The 14086-nt window shown below is 50.6% G+C and overlaps 1 protein-coding gene across 2 annotated transcripts in view; it reads left to right on the top strand.

Moving 5' to 3' along the window:
- Window positions 1–2353: 2353 nt before the first annotated feature.
- The window catches only part of OTUD7B (OTU deubiquitinase 7B), a 49333-nt gene continuing 37600 nt past the window's right edge, over window positions 2354–14086 (top strand). The window contains exon 1 of one of the 2 annotated variants that reach the window (XM_083715612.1): window positions 2354–2463. The gene's annotated coding sequence lies outside the window, so the exon portion shown is untranslated. Of the gene's footprint in view, window positions 2464–5547; window positions 5913–14086 lie in introns of those variants that run through there. The other variant, XM_083715611.1, reaches the window with a different exon arrangement.

Here is a 14086-nt window from a genome sequence, read left to right on the forward strand (position 1 = left end):
CTATAGAGCGAGATGAGCGTGCAACGCCAGAGACAGTCACGACCAGTGGCGTAGCGTGGGGGGTGCCAGGGGTGCCGGCCGCACCGGGCGCAACATCTGGGGGGGCGCAAGTCCAGAGGGAAGGGACAAGTTCCTTCCTCCGCCGAGCTCCCCGCCGCCACCGCCAGCCTTGCGCCCTAGCGCGCGCGCGCCCGCCGCCGCTGCGGCTGCGCTCCACTCACTGCTCGCAGGAGGAGCAGCCGCTGCAGCAGCGCCGACGCCGCCACCAACGCCTGGCCGGGCACGGGCAGCCTCCACACCCCCCCGCCGCCGCCATCCCCTCGGCCCAGCCACAGGCGGCTGCTTCTGCCGACTGGGAGGGAGGAGCCAAACCCTCCGAGAGGAAGCCGGCGGGCGGGCGAGGGTCTCCCGGCGGAAGGGGGCGCCGCTGGCTCCGGCTCTCAGTGCAAGCCTCAGCCGCGGGGGGGCGGGGGCGGCGGGCGAGGACGGAGCGCGGCTGGAAGTCCCCGGACCAGGCTGGGGGGAGGAGAGGCGCTCGCCAAGCCCGGATCTGGAGCGCCTCGGAGCGCCCAAGGAGAGGAGAGGGCGGGGAGGCGCCCGAGGGGAGGGGGCTTCGGCTGCCTCGGCCCGCGGGGGCTCCGCAAATAATAAATTTAATAAATTCCTGCTGAGCCTTAAGGGGGGGTCCTTGGTTCCTTCACTCGCCCCCAGCCCCAATGGCGTAGTGTGGGGGGGTGCAGCGGGGCCGGCCGCAACATCTGGGGGGGCGCGCTCACATTCGAGTGCTAAAATCCAGGGGTTAGGGGGCGCAAATTACTTGCCTTGCCCCGGGTGCTGACAACCCATGCTACGCCACTGGTCACGACTGGACCTAATGGTCAGGGGTCCCTTTACCTTATATTTCCAGAACATGCTTGAATCCCTCCTGCAAACATCCCAACAGCCTGGAGGCGACCCAAAAACACTTGACCTACTGCAGCGGCTCACCAAGCGTTTTTCGGCAAAAGGTTTACCGCAGCACGAAATGTCATCGCTGGTTCTGTTGGGAGAATCAACACAGGAGATGCAGGACTCGGGAACAGAGAAAAGAGATCATCAGGCTAGCCCATGAGGGCAAATGGAGCACTGTCCCATTGTGAGGAGGGAGCCAGCAATAAATCACACAGTGCAAGTTGGAGTTGCAAAACCACGAGCTGCACGGGCCTAATGAGCACAGCAACTCATCTCCGGGAAGGCCTGCCCCCTGAAGCAGTTGCTGAGACCAAAGGTCCCCACAGCTAAGTCTCCTCCTTTCCAGGGTTTTTTAGAAGCAATCCGAGACTGCGCCGGCATGCAGCGAACCTCTCCTCTGCCCTTTTCATGCCTCTTCTGGTTCTGGGAGACAAACAGGGAGGGGAAGGTGGAGCATAGTCACTGCGGCTGGCAGCCACTTTTGCAGTTGGTGTAGCATAGTGTCTAAGAAGAGTAAGCTGGGAACCAGGAAGCTGTTGGTTCAAATCTCACCAAGCAACTCTTGTTTGAGAGCCAGTGGTTAGACAGTTGGACCTAGGAAGCCATGGTTCAAATGCCCCCCTCTCAGCCACCGGGTGTGACCTTGAGCCAACCATTGCCTCTCAACCCAACCTACCTCACAGGGTTGTTGTGGGGATTAAACGAGGATGGGGAGAACCATGCATGTATGCCACCTTGAGCTCCTTGGAGAAAAAGGTGGGATAGGAATGCAATAAAGAAATAAGATATAGGATTGCCTTTCCAGGCATATGGGGCACCGACGAAACTATGCAGAGGCTAACATGAGCCTTCAAGAGCCCCCAAGAATGAAAGAGCCCCCAGCAAATCTGAGCAAACCCTACAGGGCTTCAAACCCAGAGGGTGGAGAAGCAATCTCAAATTCCAGCACGGCTGGCTCCAAGCCCCGCGACTTTCCTTTAAGAAGCTTCATCCATCCTCCTTGCCTTTGGAAAAGATAACGCAAACGCCACAAGCTGACCCCTGTGCATAGTCCACATGCTTTGCCTGTCAACGCTCCTGGCAGCCCACGACCAGGAGAATGCAAAGCACCCGTCCGCCCTTGGACCGTACGGGACGCGCCGTCCTGCTCCTTACAGGGGGCCCAAGTGCCAGAGGGCTGCCCACAGGCCCATTGTTCCCTGGAGCCCGGAGCTTCAGCTGTTGTTGGCAGCGACAAGGATCTGATGATTTCACAGCAGCAGAGGCAAATTCCCTTGGTCAATAAGACTAGCGAGCCTTTCAAGACAGAGCTGGGGGGTAATAAAACCAGAGGCCACTGCCTCTGCAACGTTCCATCGCAATCCTGACGATCCGTCAAAGGGATTCTCTAGAAAGTGTCTAAGTTTATTCTTTATAGGGAACAGTGAGACGGCAACCCAAAACTCCCCAGCCCTGGAAATCTCTCTCTGGAGAGCCACCAAAGTCTGGGCCTGTTCATTTTCTGGAAGTGAAGTAAGTGGGGGGTTTTCTGTTTCATGATGTTTTGCATTCCTGGGCAAGATTTAAGTTGCACGTGTATGTTGATAACCTGCATTTCTTTCCTAGTGAGAGCATTATTTGCATATTGTTACCTAACTCCTAGCTCCAAATATTTGCAAGTCCCTTTTTTTGTCTCTCTCTGGCTGTAAAGTACCCAAGTTTTCAGTCGTTATCTGGTTTTAAATAAGCCCTGGAATAGGTCAATATGGGCAGCACTTTAAAGTCCTCCTAGACAGTGAGATTTGGCTAGAGGGGGCTCTTTTACTGTAAATTTAGTGTTTAACATATGTATTGAATGTAAAGTTGGGGGAAAGGAAAGCCCCAAGTCATAAAAAGAAGCTTGAAAAATAATTTCTGGGGTGTTGGGTGAGAGGGTTGCTACCAAAAAATAAGCAAGCTATTGCTAAAAACATAAAGAAGTCCACACTGACAATTTTTGTCATGTCAACTCAAGGAGATAGTTTTGCACTAAGTACCCTAAAGTCACAGGATATTAAATTTAGCTTTGAGATAGACTCAACCTAACATTCTTGGGCTAACATTCAGGATAAAGGCTGACCCAGACACCAAGGGCTTGTTAGGTTTATTGAAGAAGAAAACCATTTAACAATTTTTTAATTGTTATTGTTATTTTTAATCTGTTATTTATTGCATAAGTGAACTCAAGCTGGCTCATGTACCCCTCCTCCCCATTTTATTCTAACAACTCTGTGAGGTATGCTAGGCTGAGAGGCTGTGACTGGCCCAAGGTCACCCAGTCACCTTCATGGGCGAGTGGAGATTTGAACCTGGGTCTCCCAGGTCCTAGTCCAACTCTAACCACTACACAGCAGTGTAACACCAGCATTAGCCAGCTTGCAACCCAGCCCTCTGATGATAATCTGGGTATCTTAAAAAACCAAATGGAGGTGTAGTCTGCATTGCTGGGTTTGGAATTTGCACCAGTGGGTTCAGTCTATACCCTCATGTTCCATACACTGTTAGCTGTACCGCTATGGAGATAACATGAAAAAGAGATATTGTATGCATTGCTTTGCTGTTCACAGCAAAATCAAGTATTGTGACGCTTCAAAGACTAGGGTCCAAGCTTACCTGTGAGTAGGCCTCACCTTGAACCTAAGGCACCACCTCTGTCATTTTGGCACCAACTGAAAATCTCCCTTTTCCAGCAAGCCTTTTAAGCAGAGATATTTCCCAGTCTTGCATCTGTACTGGAATTGTTTAAAAGATGCTTTCAGATGTTTGTATCACCTGTCTGCCTGCTGTCTTGGGTTCCTTTGGAAGAGGGGGATATGTGTTGTTGTTGTTGTTGATGATGATGTTGTTACAGCTGATCAAACTGGCATAGGATTGCACTGTAACAAATTTATGATGGTATAAGGCTGCTTTCGTTAATCAGAGGGTTGGCAAAATCCCTCCACCAGGGATAGGGAACACTTTGTGGCCCCTCTAGATATTGCTGGACTCTCCATTTCATTGTCATTCCTGTCCAATGACTATACTGACTGGATCTGATAGAAGGTGGGAGTTCAGCAGAATAGTTCAGAAATAGTGGCAAGGAAACGCAAAATTCAGAGTGAATGGTCATTGGACTACGTAATTCATGGGTAGGCAAACTAAGGCCCGGGGGCCGGATCCAGCCCAATCACCTTCTAAATCCGGCCTCAGACAGTCCGGGAATCAGCGTGTTTTTAAATGAGTAGAACATGTCCTTTTATTTAAAATGCATCTCTGAGTTATTTGTGGAGCATAGGAATTTGTTCATTTCCCCCCCAAAATATAATTCGGCCCCCAACAAGGTCTGAGGGACAATGGACCAGCCCCCTGCTGAAAAAGTTTGCTGTCCCCTGGGCTAATTTGTCAACCTGGTGCCCCGTGTACCTTGTTGGGACTCCCACCAGCCCAGCCAGGATTGCCAGGGTTCAGTCAGTGGTGATGAGAATTAAGAGTCCAACAACATCTGGAGGGCACCAGGTTAGGGAATGCTTTACTCGCATGTCATGGGTTGTCAGGTTCTTTTGCATTTTATTAACTGTTCTCTCACTCTCTCTACACCCACGCTTCTACAATACACAGCTGCCCACGCAGGTTAACATTCCCTACCTCTGACGGAACAGATGCCATTCCACGGAATCTGATGTCCGTCAACAACATTGCGTGGGTCTAAGATGCCACAAGGCTCTTCTTTGATTTTGCACTGGAAGTATAATGAAAATACTAAAGAAATATGTTATTTACATTATGTCATTTATTATAATTTATTATTTTCACAGCCAAACCCTCAACTATCTAACAGATATATGTGTGTGTGTGTGTGTGTGTGTGTGTGTGTAAGACTAGGTTTTCCCCCTAAAAAATGTCAAAAATTAGGGGGCGTCTTATGCATGGATAAATCTCCCCACATTTTCTTAAATCTGAGTCCCCCAAAACAGGGGGCATCTTATACATGGGAAAGTCATATAGATGGAAAAATACGGTGTGTGTGTGTATATGTATGTGTGTATGTGTATAATATAAATAAATATAAACACTTATTTATTGGTGACATTTCAGAGTCAACCAAGCTCTCAAAAAAATGATAATTTATTTGGGCGCTTTTCATGGCAAAGCCCTCAATAATTTGTCAATTTTTTTAAGGGATAAGCCCTCATATAACAGTAGTAATAACATCTTTAAAATGTTAGTTTTTTTAAATCAGTCGCTTTCCGGTCAAGCCATCAGAGAAAAAGGATAATAAAGCATTTTTTCCCTTTTTTTTTAAGCCGCAGGAGGGGGAAAGTGACGAGGCCGAGGCGACTCCCTCCTATCCCTCCCCCGCCCCTCCGTGTGGGCGTGGCCGAGGGGGACACGTGAACATCTCCCCTCGGTGGGCGTGGCCCCCTTCCCAGCCCAGTCCGCCCATTGGCTCGCCCTAACAACGGCGACCGGCTGAGGGCGGGGGAGCGAAAGGGAAAGGAAGCCGCCGCCGTCCCCGCTTTAAACGCCTCCGGGCGGAAAACGCAGCCTACGCGCTCGGGTTCCGGGGCGAAGGTGGGGGGCGCGCGAGCGGCGGGACGCTCCGGAGTGGCGCACACGCGCAGAAAGCGACTGAGAGAGAAGCGACTGAGGGAAAGAAAGAGAGAGAGAGAGAGAGAGAGAAAGGCACATATCTCCACACACCCGCCTGACTTTTTTAATTCTGTAACTGAATTTCGCAGCGTTTAATCCCCCCCGCCCGCGCTTTCTTCCGTCTCCGGCGGCTGAGGAGACCCGTGAGGGGACCGTAGGGCGGCCTGGGCTGAGTCTCCGCCCTTCGTCCTCCCTCGGCCGGTGGGGAGGGGGAGGACGAGGTCCCCTCAAAAGAAGACTTTCCACACCTTTTCCCTCAGAGCCGGCGGCGGCCCTGCGAGAGGAGCTCGGGATGGCGGCGGACGACGACAAGGGTAAGCGGCGCTCGCCTCAGACTGAGGGCGGCCGAGGGGAGACGAGCGCCCTCCCTCTTCCCCTCAGAACTTTCTCGCGCGCTCTGGCCACGCCCCTTCCGAACGGCCCCCACCCCCCGCGAACGCTCCAAACGGCGGCCCCCTCCCCCTTCCCCCCTCTCAATATCACGCCACACCTGGCGCCCCTCCCCTTCGGAACGCCCGAGGGAACGGTCGCTCTCGCCACGCCCACCACTCGCCCCTCCCTCGGGATCGCTCGCGGCCACGCCCCTTCGTAGAACGGTTTCGTTGCTCCTCCCTTTTTTCGGAGTTGACAACCCCGGGATCTTTCTCTTGGCCCCTCCCCTTTAAAAGCAGGGGCGGGGTTCTATCTTGCTCCGCCCACTCTCTTGCTCCCCTACCTCTCTACCTGTTCCATCTCCCTAAGGCAGTGGTGTCCAAACTTTTTTCAAAGAGGGCTGGATTTGACGAAGTGAAGGGCCGTAAGGGCCGACCAAAGTTGTTAACTTTTTTTAAGGATTGAAGTTGTTGAGGTGTTTTTTTTTTAGGATTTTAACCCAGGAAATAAACTGCCAAAGGGGCCGGATTAGGCCCCCAAAACGGGTTTTGGACATGCCTGCCCTAAAGTAATCTGGGCGTTGTTACTTTTATTGTTAATTCTCAGCCTCTGTGGCTCCTCCCATTTGCTCTGACTCCGCCCTCAATCTCCCCTAGCCCCTCCCCTTTAAAACCTTCAGGCTTCCTTAACCCCGCCCCAACTTCATAAAGCCCTGCCTTCCTGTGTGATCTTGTTCCGCCCCCATATGAGCTACCCTAAAGCCTCATCCTCATCCCCATTCCTCCCAGAGCTCCTGAGCCTCCTGCTTTCCCCCAATCCTCTCTCCCAGCAGTGCTCTCCATTCCCTTTCTTGTGCCCCTCATTACTCTCTCTTCTCTCTCCTCCTTCCACCTTAGAAGCCCCCACCCCAAACTCATGGTTTCTTAGCTTGAAGAACCACCCAGCCTTGCTGACCTATTGGGTCCCGCAGCCTTCAAGGTCTGCGTACGCCATGTGGCCTTTTCTCAAAACTTTCCTGCATGGTTTTTATCTTAGTCACTTTCATTGATTTCTACCATTGATTATCTATCGCTTAATGACAATGGTCTCCAAGTGGTTGTCAATAAAAATGGGTTAAAATAATGAAAGGAGAGCTCAGTTTAAATGCCTGCTGGAAGAAAACAAAGTTTGGAAGTTCAGCAGGGAAGGGGGCCTGTCTGACCTTAACTGGAAGGGAGTTCCATAAAATTGGTTCTTGAAATTCTCTCCCTCCCCAGATCCTTCCTCTTCCCCCTCCTGCTGGCTTAAACCCTGCAGCCTTGATTCTCTGCCCCTCTTTGGGATCCTTCCGGGTACCCCTGCCCCCACCCCCACCCCACTTTCCCATCATCCTTCTGCCTTGCAGCTTTGCCTCTCTTCTGGACACATCCTTGTTTTTGCCTGTTTTGTCACCCCTTCGGTCGCAAATCTCCTTTGTTTTCACTCTTACTGGAGAAGCCGGTGTTGTGGTAACCTCTAAACACTTGTCCTCAACCCCCTGGGGCACTTCTTAACTTCCCTTGTTCATAAAGGCTTGGCTTGGCGCCTCGAGCTTTGATGCAAGATTTAATTTGTGCCTTTAATTGGCGGCACTGAAAACTTTCCCTTTCAGACCGGCCCACGGTGATGATGAGAAGGGAGGCTGCGATGGGGAGGTGCCTCCCCGTTCCCCTCTTTCAGGATTTCTGCATTTTAGCCGAGGTCGGGGGCGAGAGAGTGTTCGTGGGCGGCTGGGTTTTCTGCTCTTGGTTCAGCGACACCTTTTTCCCCGACGGTGTGCGATAAAAGATATTTAAAAAGCAATTGCAATTGTTCTCGTGACGCCAGACTAGCGCTAAGTTAATATTTATCAAGCTGCTCTGTAACTGTAAGCGCCGGGAATGCGCATCAGATGTTTTCGTGATCCCGGGCCAGACCTGTTGACTTGGAAATTGCAGTGCAAACAGAAATGTTAGCAGTTGTTAATGACAGAGGGCCTGTGTCATCCCCTCATATTTGTAATTGATAGGAGTAGCCGGAGCACACGTTAAGGCATTCCTGGCCAGGTGTCTGCTCCTCTGCACTAACTCGCCACTGCTGTGCTTTGTGCATTATTAGCAAGTGCTGTCTATGTTATCTGGTGCCTGGAATGCCGGGTTTTGGATAGCGGAGAGCAGCCTGATCAAATCGCCCCGCCCCTGAGCTGCGGAAAGCCTGGGGAAGCCCCATCTCTGAGCTTGGAGGAGGGACGTGCATTTTAAGGACCACAACTTGATAGTACAGTGGTGCCTCGCAAGACGAAATTAATTCGTTCTGCGAGTTTCTTCGTCTTGCGGATTTTTCGTCTTGCGAAGCACGGGTGCACCCTGGTATTAATGGTTTTAAGAAAACGGAAACAAACTCGCAAGACGTTTCGTCTTGCGAAGCAAGACCATAGGGAAAATCGTCTTGCGAAGCAACTCAAAAAATGAAAAACCCTTTCGTCTTGCGCGTTTTTCGTCTTGCGAGGCATTCGTCTTGCGAGGTACCACTGTAGAGCATCAGCTTTGCATGCAGAATATTGCAGGTTAAACATAAGAACAGCCTGCTGGATCAGGCCAAAGGGTGCCCATCTAGTGCAGCATCCTGTTCTCACAGGGGCCACCAGATGCCTGTGCAAAATACCCAAAGTCAGGACTGAGCCCAAGAGCCCTCTCCCCTCTGGCGGCTTCCAGCAATTGGTATTCAGAAGTACTGCTTTCTCCACCTACGGAGGCAGAGCAAAGTCACAGTGTGGGTAGTAGCCATTGATGACTCTGTCCTCCGCCACATTGTCCGTACAAGTTAGTGGCCATCACTGCCTCCTGTGGGAGCAATTCTGTAGTTTAAAACTGCTGCATGAAGGAGGACTTCCTTCTATCCATCCTGATTCTTCTAGCATTCAATCCTGGGCATCACCAGGTAGGGCTTGGTGAGAGGCCTCATTTGGTGAGAAAACATACACTGGCTCCCAGTACGTTTCCGAGCACAATTCAAAGTATTGGTGCTGACCTTGAAAGCCCTAAACTTCTTCGGTCTAGTATACCTGAAGGAGCGTCTCCACCCCATTGTTCTGTCCGGACACTGAGGTCCAGCGCCGAGGGCCTTCTGGCAGTTCCCTCGCTGCAAGAAGCCAAGTTACAGGGAACCAGGCAGAGGGCCTTCTCGGTAGTGGCACCCGCCCTGTGGAACACCCTCCCAACCAGATGTCAAAGAGGAAAACAACTACCAGATTTTTAGAAGGCATCTGAAGGCAGCCCTGTTTAGGGAAGCTTTTAATGTTTAATAGGTTATTGTATTTTAATATCCCGTTGGAAGCCGCCCAGAGTGGCTGGAGAAACCCAGCCAGATGGGCGGGGTATAAATAATAAATTATTATTATTATTATTATTTCAAAACCCCAGGGAGCGTCTGCCAAATGCGGAGCTCGATGGACCAAGGGACTGACTCTGTATATGGCCGCTTCCTGTTTTCTTCCCTATCCGTTGCCTCTAAAGTGGAAAGAGAGACGTTTCCCTCCCTTATAGCACTAAAACTCGTGGACATTCAGTGAAGCTGAATGCTGGGAGATTCAGGGTGGATAAAAGAAAGGACTTAATCATGCACAGCATCGTTAAACTCTGGAACTCCCTCCCACAGCAGGCAGTGATGGCCACTATCTTGGATGGCTTCAAAGAAGGATTGGGCAAATTTCATGGAGGGGGAGAGGGCTACTGAGGGCTTCTAGCCACTATGGCTGTGCTCTGTCTCCATGGCCAGAGGCTGCAATGCTTCTGAATATCAGTGGCTGGAAACTAGAGGACTCTTGTGCTCTTGTACTGGTTTCCTGAAAGAGGCATCTGTTTGGCCACTTTGAGAACAGGATGCTGGGCTAGGTGAACCCCATTGGCCTGATCCAGCTCCAGGGCTTTTATGCTTCCAGTCATGGAGAGTTACACAACATGGTCCTTTCTTGAACGCACCTTTGGTGTGGTGCATGAGCTGCTTTTGTTCCGAAGGTCCGTTCTTAACCTGAAACTGTTCTTAACCTGAAGCACCACTTTAGCAAATGGGGCCTCCTGCTGCCGCCGTGCCACTGCTGTGCGATTTCTGTTCTCATCCTGAAGCAAAGTTCTTAACCTGAGGTACTATTTATGGGTTAGTGAAGTCTGTAACCTGAAGCGTCTGTAACCTGAAGCGTCTGTAAACCCGAGTTACCACGGTAGTGGTAAAAGGCTCACGTGGCAGATCCTACACTGTGTGTGTGTGTGTGTGTGTGTGTGTGTGTGTGGATCTAGTTGTTGCCATTCCTTAAACGTTGTTCCAACCTTACTTTCCTGTGTTTGAGATGCAAATCCCTGCGCAAGTGAAAATGTCAGAAGGAAGGTGCCGGTCGCCGAGGTAGAAAACATTTTCTGAACCCACAGCTGTTCCTGACTCTGGGTGCACGCTTGCAGAGGTGAATATCACTGTGCCAGTTGCTAAAGTGTTGGTCCTGGGAGACTGGGGTTCAAATCTCCAGCCAGCCAGGAAGCTCACCTTTGACCGGTTATGGTCTCCCTCTGCCTAACCGGCTGCGCTGGGTTGTTGTGAATATAATATGGGGAAGTGCAGGAAAACCAGGGGCGGAGAGTCTCAGGCAATGCAACCCTCTAGGCCTCCTTATTGCCTTTGTAACTCTCCAGGTCTTACATACCCTCCATGGACACACCCCAGTTTTTTTACCTGGCTTATACTCTGATAGTGCTTTTTTGACTGCTGGGATGGAATATAGAGAGGTGTGTATGAGTTCCTGCAGACAAAGGTAAAATTCACATTCACTACTCCACCCACTTTTGTCTCTCGTCACCCACCACCATCATGTGGCCCTAGGAAGGATGCCCCAGAAGATAATTTGGCCCTCAGAGATGCTTTTGCAGGCATGATTTGGCTGGCTGTTCCCCAGGTTGCAGGGTCTTGAAGTATGCTTGTGTTTTGGGGGGTAAGTAGGGTCTTGTCCCCTGTGGGTTTTGATTTGGCTTCTTGCAAAGGCCAGGTGGTTGGTTTGTTTTTTGCCAGCTCTTCTCTGTGACCTTGGCTAGCTACTGCATTTGGGCAAATGTCTCCCTTGGGCATTCAATTTTTTAAAAAATGTCTGCAGTTGAGCAGGTTTATGCAGGAGATGCATTTGTTCCGGTTCTGCTGATGTGCAGAACGTGGCCTCTCGCAGGACTGGGTGGGGAAGGGCTGAAGATCAGTGGTAAAGTCACTGTAGAGCAGCTGCCGGTCAGTGTAGACAATACTGAGCTAGATGGGCCAAGGGTCTGACTGATATAAGGCAGTCTGTTTATGCCAGCTTTTCATTCACAACCATGAGGACTGGAATCTTGACTATTATTTTAAAGGGAAGGTCCAGAGTTCGGTGGCTGAGTGCTCATTTGCAAACAGAAGGTCCTGGTTCAATCCCAGTTAGGTCTGGGAATGTCCCCTTGCCTGAAACCCTTGAGAGCTGCTGCCAACCCGTGCAGACAGTGTTGAGGTAGATCTGTATAAGTCTGCTTTGTATGTTTCAGCATACTGTGGGACCTAGAGCAGGAATAGCTTCATGCTTCTCTGTCTCCCCCACCATTTCCTGCAGCAGAAGTGGAAATACAGTGGTACCTCGGATTAAGAACTTAATTCGTTCTGGAGGTCTATTCTTAACCTGAAACTATTCTTAACCTGAGGTACCACTTTAGCTAATGGGGCCTCCCATTGCTGCCGCCGAACGATTTCTGTTCTCATCCTGAAGCAAAATTCTTAACCCGAGGTACTATTTATGGGTTAGCGGAGTCTGTAACCTGAAGCATCTGTAACCTGAAGCATCTGTAACCCGAGGTACCACTGTAATTTAAGCAGCTTCACGATGAGATGGCTGGGCCTTCCTAGGTGCTGGATGGCATTTCTTAAAAGCTCCCCACTGGCAGGGAATGCATCCTCACCTTCTGCCGCGATAAGTCCACGGACTTTGATTCTGATGGATGTGACTAACCTGGAGTGATGCAATCTCAGGGCTTGGCTGGCGAGATTTCTGTGCCTTCGGCAGGTAAGTGCCTGCCACAGCCAAGCCCTGTTCCTCCATGAGGGACGTCCCTGTGCGAAACAAAGCCTGTGACCTTAGCTCCAGAGAACCAGCAGCTCCTCTGCTGCATATCAGGACTAGATTGTCCCAAGAGGGTAGGGCCCGAACTGATGGACTTATCGAGAAAGGAGATTCCAGCTGAACATTAGGAAGCACTTCTGAACGGTAAGAGCTGTTCGACAGAAGGTGGTGGACGACTCCTCCATTGGTCCATCTAGCTCAGTACTGTCTACACTGGTTGGCAGAGGCCTCCCGTGTGTGACACAGGTGTTCTGCCACTGAGTCACAGCCCTTTCTGTTTAAATGAGCCCTTTATACAAAACCATGAGAACTAGAAGCGCTATTTCTAGGGGGCCAGAGGAAGCTACGTTTGTACTGAGCCACACTTTTGGACCATCTAGCTTCATATTTCCTACTATGCTGAGAGGCAATGGTTTTGCGGCATTTCTGATAGCGGGGGCGTCCCCAGTCCTACTCGGAAGTGTCTTCAGGAACTGAGCCCTGGTGCCTTCTGCATGCCAAGCAAGTGCCCTACCACTGAGCTACCACCCTTCCTCTTAGCTCCATTGGGTAGGCTCTGCTCAGGGTCCCTTTACGGAAGCTAACTTTTTCTGTCAGGGTACTTGCTTCTAGGGACGCGGGTGGCGCTGTGGGTTAAACCACAAAGACTAGGACTTGCCGATCAGAAGGTCGGCAGTTCGAATCCCCGCGACGGGGTGAGCTCCCGTTGCTCGGTCCCTGCTCCCGCCAACCTAGCACAAGTCAAAGTGCTAGTAGATAAATAGGTACCGCTCCGGCGGGAAGGTAAACGACATTTCCATGCGCTGCTCTGGTTCTCCAGAAGCGGCTTAGTCATGCTGGCCACATGACCCGGAAGCTGTACACCGGCTCCCTCGGCCAATAAAGCGAGATGAGCGCCGCAACCCCAGAGTCAGTCACAACTGGACCTAATGGTCAGGGGTCCCTTTACCTTTACTTGCTTCTATCCCTGATTTTAAAATGTGGGGTTATTTACTTATTTATTGCTTGTTAGATCTGGCAGTCACTTGTTATGGATGGGTCTCCATATTTATAAACATACATATATTTTATTGATATTATTGCACCTTTCCTCCAGCAAGCTCAAGCTAGCAAAATTCTCCTCCCCACCCCATTTTATCCTCACAATAACCCTATGAGGTAGGTTAGGTTGAGAGTGAGCAGCGTTTGAAATCAGGCAGGTGCATTTTGCAACTGGTGCGGGCCCAGTTGTGGCCACATGGCGATCTCTGGATTCCAGGTTGGCAACTGGGAAAAGCAAAATGTCACAGAAGGATCTGAAATAGTTTCTTTGAAACTTGAGTTAGTTTTATTCTGGATTGTTATATTTGATTTTTTGAATGTGTTGTAATTTGCTTTGAGATTTGTTATTTGAAATATAAAGCAGTATAGAAACAATAATAATAATACCATGGGGGGGGGAACGGTGCCTAGGCATTCCATTGTGGTGACCGCAACTTAGGTTTAAGGTGCCATTTGGTGATTAGATTATATATCTGAGTTGCTACGCCTGGAGTGAATAGCTGGCCAAAGGCCACTCTGTGAGCTTCATGGCAGAGTGGGGATTGGAACCCAGGTCTCTCCCTCGTCTCTCTCAGGTCCTCCTAGTTCAATACAGTGGTACCTCTGGATGCGAATGGGATCCGTTCCGGAGAAGTGTGCACGGGTCGTGATTCGCCGCTTCCAAGCATGCACATGATGTCATTTTGACCATCTGCGCATGTGCGAGCGGCGAAACCTGGTAGTAACGCGCTGCGTTAATTCCGGGTCGCCGCAGCGCACAACCCGAAAATACATATCCTGAAGCTACTTCAACCCGAGGTATGACTACTCCTACTACACCACATTTGCTCTCCAGATAAGCACATTATAGTATTGGAACATTGATCCAAAAGCACCTGCAATTCATTAAAAAATACAAAACAACTTCCTGTCCTCCCCATATAGCAACTACAGGAAGCTTCGGCTGTTACCGAGACTGAA

The sequence above is a fragment of the Podarcis gaigeae genome (assembly GCF_964106915.1).
Source record: "Podarcis gaigeae genome assembly, chromosome: 16".
NCBI classification, from domain to species: domain Eukaryota; kingdom Metazoa; phylum Chordata; class Lepidosauria; order Squamata; family Lacertidae; genus Podarcis; species Podarcis gaigeae.